Here is a 7,450-nt window from a genome sequence, read left to right as displayed (position 1 = left end):
TGTGTGGCCCTCTGTGTGTGTGGCCCTGTGTGTGGCCCTCTGTGTGTGTGGCCCCTGTGTGTGTGTGTGTGTAGCCCTCCTTGTGTGTGTGGCCCTCTGTGTGTGTGTGTGTGTGCCCTGTGTGGCCCTCTCAGTGTGTGGCCCTCTGTGTGTGTGTGTGGCCGATCGGGTAGTGTGACCTAACCTAACCGTGTGTTGGCTGGTCGACGCACTGTTCTGAATGATGAGGCTGTGTTGATTATCTCTTGAAGTCTCCACACCTGTCTACAGTTTATCTCTCACCTTGATTATCATCCACTCGTCTCTCACTCCTCCCCCACACCTGGTCTACTGTACACCCACTATGGACTGTACCTGACCAATTAGTTAATGAGTACAGGTGAGAACTCTTCCACCATCCTCTCAGTCTCTGTTGCAATACACCCTGTTCATTCTCACAGCATCCTAACCCCAACCTAACCTAACCTAACCTGACCTGACCTAACCTAACCTAACCTAACCACCTGCTCCCTCCTCTCTCCTCATCCCTCCCCTCCCCCCAGACGATCTAATCTCCCAGCCCAATTCACATCACCCGATACTGACTCTTCTCCCCAAACAACCCATCTCTCCCCATCTCAACTCCCGCCACTCGGCCCCGCTGGGGTGGGAGGTCACTGGGGGGAGCCTGGGTCACACTTTTACCCACACACTCATTTCCTGCCGGAGATGCTGCCTCTACTGTTACCTGGAGGCCTTCGGTGCATCAGGGTGAGCCAGGTGAGGGAGAAGATGAAGAGCCAGGGGAGGGAGAAGGAGAGCCAGGGGTGAGGGAGAAGGGAGAGCCAGGTGAGGGAGAGAGAGCCAGGGTGAGGAGAGAGAGAGAGAGCCAGGGGTGAGGGAGAGAGAGAGAGAGCCAGGGTGAGGGAGAAGGAGAGCCAGGGTGGGGGGGAGGTGAGGGGAGGGGATGAGGGAGGGAGGAAGGGGAGGGTAGAGAGAGAGAGCCAGGGTGACAGGAGAGAGAGAGAGAGCCAGGGTGAGGGGGGAGGGGGATGAGGGAGGGAGGAAGGGGAGGGTGAGAGAGAGAGAGCCAGGGTGACGGATAGAGAGAGAGAGAGCCAGGGTGAGGGGGGGGGAGGGGGAGAGGGAGGAGAAGGGGAGGAGGGGAAAGGTGAGGGTGAGGGAGGAGATGAAGAGCCAGGGTGAGGGAGAGAGAGAGAGAGAGCTAGGGCGAAGAGGGGGTGAAGGGGAGGGAGGAAGAGCGTGGAGAGACAGTGGGAGGGGAGGGAGGACTCCTTCACTGCTGCTGTCTGGAGGTGTTGAGGTGAGAGGGAGGGAGAGGGAGAGAGAGGGAGGGAGGGAGGAGGGAGGGAGGGAGAGAAAGGAGGGCGGGAGGAGGGAGGAGGGGAGAGAGAGGAGAGAGAGGGAGAGAGGGAGGGGAGTGGGAGGGAGAGAGAGGGAGAGAGGGAGGGGGAGGGAGGGAGAGAGAGGGAGGGGAGGGAGGGAGGAGAGGAACAAGGATGCTGCTAGTCCTGTTACCTGAGAGACCTTCAGGTGAGGAGGGGAGAGGGAGGGAGAGAGAGGATAGGGGAGGAGGGAGAGAGAGAGGATAGGGAGGAGGGAGAGTAGAGGAGGGAGTAAGGAGAGGGAGGGAGAGGAGGGGAGAGGCGGAGAGGGAGAACGAAGGAGAGTGAGGGAGGGAGGTTGAGATGATGTCGATCTTGTTGTCGGAGAGTCCTTCAGGAGAGAGAGAGAGAGAGAGAGAGAGAGAGAGAGAGAGAGAGAGTTAAACGACGGCATAAATGATGAAAAATACGACTAAGGGAACACCTACTCACTCACCTTCTTCCCTTTCCCCCTGTTTCCTCTATCACCCTTCTTCCTCCTCCTCCTCCCCCACCCTCCTCCTCCCCCTCCCCTCCTCCCCCTCACCCCTCCTCACCCCCCCCTCACCCTCAAACGTGGACCTCAGGTAACCCATTCACAATATGTAGCTGTACCGTGTCTGTCCAAGGCTAACTGTACTCTCTCTCTTCTCCCGGTGAGACAGAGAGATGACTTTTCCAAACATAAAGATAACACACTTTCACTTACTTATCTTTCTCCTTTCTCTTTTTTTTCTCTTTCTTTATCTTTTCTTCTCTTTCTCTTTCATTCATTTCTTGTTAGATTTATTCTCTCTCTCTCTCTCTCTCTTTATCAATTCTTCCTTTTTATAATTTTTCTGTATATGATTTTTTTCTTTTATATATTATTATTATTTTTACTCTTGTATTTTTTTATATTTTTGTCACTATTTTAATTCTATTTATTTTTCACATTTATTTATTTATTTGTTTGTTTATTTTCAATATTTGTATTTATAAATTTATTGTGTTTATTTATTTATTTATTTATTTATTTCATTATTTTTATTTTATTTTCGTTTTTATTTTATTTATTTATTTATTTATTATTTATTTGTCATTCATTCTTTTTCATTTTTATTTCATTTATTTATTTATTTATTGTTTATTTATTTTCATTATTTTTATTATTATTTATTTTTAATAATTTGTTCATTTAAATTCCTGTGGCTCTCGTGAATGACGTCTGTTTATTGTGCCTGCCAGTGACAGTCATATGTGGCAGGTATCCGTGACAGTGGGCCGTGAGGGCCGTGACAATGGGCCGTGAAATGTGCTCTACAACTTGGGGCTATAACAGATGGTCGTGACAGTAAACCGTGACAGGTGTTTGTGACAGGTGTTTGCGACAGGTGATTGTGACAGGTGCTTGTGACAGGTGTTTATGACAGGTGTTTGTGACAGGTGTTTGTGAAATGGGCGTGGCAATAGGCCTGACAATATAGGCCGTGACAGGAGTGACCCGGATGGTGACACAGGGCGAGGGATTCGAGGCTCACAGGACGGTGGTGTTTCTCTCTCTCTCTCTCTCTCTCTCTCTCTCTCTCTCTTGTATCGTCTCTTTCTGTCTACCATATTATCTTTTTTATGTCTCTTCCTACATTGTCTCTCACTTACTTCTTCCGTAGAGAGAAGAAAAAAAAAAAAAAAAAAAAAAGAGGTACCTTGGGAGTGACCTTCCACCGTGAAATGACCTCTTCCTGAGACCCAGGTGAGGGAGGAGGTAGGGAGGGGTGAGGAGGAAGGAAGAAGAGGGGAGGGAGGAGGGAAGGAAGGAGGGAAGGGGGGTGAGGGAGGGAAGGAAGAAGAGAGGGGAGGAGGGAAGGAAGGAGAGAGGGAGGAGGAGGGGGTGAGGGAGGGAGGGAGGAAGGACGGAGGAGAGAGAGAGATGGATGAGATACAACACAATACACAATAAATCAAGGAACATCTTGTCTTATATGTTGTCTAAATATTACTATTATCACACTGTTTCTTATGATGGTGGTAGTCGTGGTAGTGAGTGGTGGTTGTGGTGAGTGGTAGTAGGTAGTAGGCAGCTACCAAACAGGGAGGTACTACCGCCTGGGAAGATATTGGAAGCATAATGTTGTCTAATGGTAGACCCTGCTGCCAAACATATACAGTATATTGTTTCTCACTTTTGATCTTTTTCTCATTTCTGTATTTCTTTATGGTTCTTTATTATTATTATTATTATTATTATTATTATTATTATTATTATTATTATTATTATTATTATTTCGCCCCAAAGGCCCCGACGTGGGTCAGTGACCTGTACCCGGGTGTGCTAATACTCGTAACAAAAATATATATATAACAAAAAAGACCAGACTCAGAAATTACTCCGACAGATGACCAACACACAGTCAGTATGAGTATAGGTGTTTTACGGTATTGGAAGCTCTCAAACAGTCTTCTCAGTGCGGTATTTAGTGGTCGATAATGTTACCGAGTATACAGTATATTATCAGTGTTCGTGGACTTAATGACTCACCTGGTTGTACACACGCTTTGTCTGAAGTGTGTCTCGAGTATTGCTTCAGTGAGCTTCCTTTATGAAACTGATTCGATTGATACTTAATTGTTTAGAGTTTTGAACTGTTCAAAATAAACTGAGAAGTAGTGGGAGGAGAGGCGTAATGTGGTGGTGATGGTAGTGGTGGTGATGGTAGTGGTGGTGATGGTGGGGATAGTGGTGATGGTGATGGTAGTGGTGGTGATGGTGGTGATGGTGGTTATAGTGGTGATGGTGGTGATGGTAGTGGTGGTGATGGTGGTTATAGTAGTGATGGTGGTGATGGTGGTTATAGTGGTGATGGTGGTGATGGTAGTGGTGGTGATGGTGGTGATAGTGGTGATGGTGGTGATGGTAGTGGTGGTGATAGTGGGGATAATGGTGGTAGTGGTGGTGAGAGAGACGATGGTTTGGTGGCCGGTAATAAAGTCACAGGAAAAAAAGTCAGAAAAAAGTCACAATTTTGGCTAGGAAAAAAAGTCACAATTAATTTATGGTGACCGGTAATAAAGGTTAGGTTAGGTTAGGTTAGGTTTTGTGTGAAGTCAAGCTATATATTTATGTGTTAATTACCTTTGTTTTGTTTAATATATATATATATATATTATATATATATATATATATATATATATATATATATACACAGGCAACTTGGGCGGGTTATTGCGTGCGTGCATGAGCGTGCGTGAGTATTGGTGCTTCTGTACGTGCATAAGTGTGTGTGTGAGGTCACAGCCCAGGTGACCACACTCACCTCTGACCCCTGACCCCCCGTCCCCCAGCTTCCTCCTCCACCAACCACAGAAAGACACAAAAATAGAAGTAAAAAATCACATACAGAATAGACTTATTTACCTGGTGATTCAACACCTTACCCTACCCCCTCAGGTAGCGTTAGGGTGTTTAATCATTAGGTTAGGTGAGGTGAGGTGAGGTGAGGTGTGTGTTGGCTGGTGTGGGATGTACTTGTCGAGGATTGTGGGTCAGTGTGATTGATATCGCTTGTACTGTACCTGCGGGGGGTGAGCCTTGAGTTATGTGACAGGTGGCACCAGATGACACCCTGATGGCACTGGTGGATGAGCTGAAGATTATACAACAAGTAGTAGTAATAATAATAATAATAATAATAATAATAATAATAATAATAATAATAATAATAATAATAATAATAATAATAATAATAGACAACAACAACAGTAATAATAATAATAATAATAACAGTAATAATAATAACAGTAATAATAATAATAATAACAGTAATAATAATAATAATAACAGTAATAATAATAATAATAATCATAACAGTAATAATAATAATAATAACAACAACAACAACAGGTGACCAGTCAGGTGTGCTCAGGTTTGTGTCATAGATGACACAACAATTGATCATCTATAATACATTCACTAGTATACTACATAAAGCACAAGAACAAAATATACCATACAGAAAAATTAGGTCAAATAAGAATGAGCCAAGGTGGATGACCAGAAAACTTAAACATGACATAGGAATAAAGAAAAGGAATATATAAGAAATTAAAAGGAGGAGGAGCAGCTCAGAAACAGGTATAATGAACTATCTAGGAATGTTAGAACATAAGAACATAAGAATGGAGGAACTGCAGCGGGCCTATTGGCCCATACTGGAGCAGTCCCGTTTCCAACTATTGCTCATATGAGCATCCAACCTATGTTTGAAGCAATTCAGCGTATTCGAGTTAATGATGATATTTGGTAACTTGTTCCATTCATCCACTACTCTGTTCCAAACCAGTGTTTACCTATTTCACGCCTAAATCTAAATTTGTCCAATTTAAAACCATTGTTACGAGTTCGCTCCTGGTTGGATAATTTGAGTACCTTTGTAATGTCCTTTGTTTACCTGCCTTCCCTTAATACACCTCTATCAGGTCGCCCTCGCTCTACGTCTCTCAAGGGAGTGCAGATTAAGATGCTTTAACCTGTCTCTATACTCAAGGTTCCTAATGCGGGATTAGTCTTGTCATTCTCCTCTGAATTCTTTCCAAGGATTCTATATCCATTCTGTAATACGGTGACCAGAACTGAACTGCATAATCCAGGTGTGGTCTCACACAGAGCAAAGATACAGTTTTAGGATGACCTCGCTAGTCTTGTAACTAACACTCCTTTGTATGAACCCAAGTACTTTATTAGCCTTGTTACGAGCAAAAACACATTGTTTACTTGGCTTAAGGTTCCTACTTATCATTACTCCTAAAATCTCTCGCAGTCGGATTTCTCTATGGCATCGTTGTTCATCTGGTATCTGGTTTCCCTGTTTACATTTCCTATACTGAGTACTTTACATTTGTCGATGTTGAATGTCATCTGCCATTTTCAGACCATTCGAAAAATTTGTTTAGATCCTCCTGTAGTTTGCCGAGTCCTCGTCAGATTTGATAACACGTCTATTTTAGTATCATCAGCAAATTTACTTATGTTGCTGTCTATGCCGATATCTATGTCGTTTATGTATATAATAAACAATAATGGTCAAGTACTGAGCAGGAACTCCACTTGTGACGTTGCTCCAATGGGACTTAGTGCCGTTAATGCTCACTCGCTGTTTTCTGTCCTAATAACCGCCCTAATCCATTTAAGGATGCCACCTTTGATGCCATGAGCTTCTACCTTTCTAATTAGTCTTTCGTGGGGACTCTGTCGAAGGCTTTGCTAAAGTCGAGATATACCACATCATAATTGTGCCCTCGTCCTGATTCAAAAACTGATGAAAAGAATGTTAATAGATTAGTTAGGCAAGAACGTCCGCTTGTGAAGCCATGCTGGGAATCATTGATCAATCGGTGCTTCTCCAGGTGATTTCGAATAGAGTTTGAAATGATTGCTTCCAGTAATTTGCCTACTATTGATGTTAGACTGATTGGGCGGTAGTTAGAAGATAGTGATCTATCCTTCTTGAAAATCGGTATTACATTCGCTATCCTCCAGGATTCTGGTACTACACCTGTTTTTTAAGGACATGTTAAACAACTTTGCTAAGGGCATACTAAGCTCTTCCTTACATTCCTTTAATACTCTGGCAAATATCTCATCGGGACCAGGTGACTTATTAGGCTTTATTTGTCTTTTGCTTACTAACATCGTTACTAGTCACTACTATCTCACTTAATTTGTTTTCTTCACTATCTCTGAATAGAGTCGGTGCCTCAGGTATCATGTTTAAAATTTCGGAGGTGAAAACTGTTGAAAAATATTTATTCAAATTATTGCTCATTTCTCCGTCGTTATCAGTGAGCTCGCCGGAGTCTGACCGTATTGGTCCAATCTTTTCTCGTGTTTTAGTTTGATACATTTGGTAGAATCCTTTGGGGTTTGTCTTCGCCTCCTTGCTATCCTTACCTCATTATTCCTCTTTGCTTTCCTTATCTCCTTAACCCTACTCGCCAATACCCTAAATAATTCGGGTGAATTTCGCCACGATTTATCCTTCTACCTAGCCTTCCTTTGGCCAATGATGTTCTTTAAATAATTATTTATCCATTTAGAAAATGTAAGGAAA

The sequence above is a fragment of the Homarus americanus genome, unplaced genomic scaffold (genome assembly GCF_018991925.1).
Source record: "Homarus americanus isolate GMGI-L3 unplaced genomic scaffold, GMGI_Hamer_2.0 scaffold25860, whole genome shotgun sequence".
Lineage (NCBI taxonomy): Eukaryota > Metazoa > Arthropoda > Malacostraca > Decapoda > Nephropidae > Homarus > Homarus americanus.
This window is presented reverse-complemented; position numbering follows the sequence as displayed.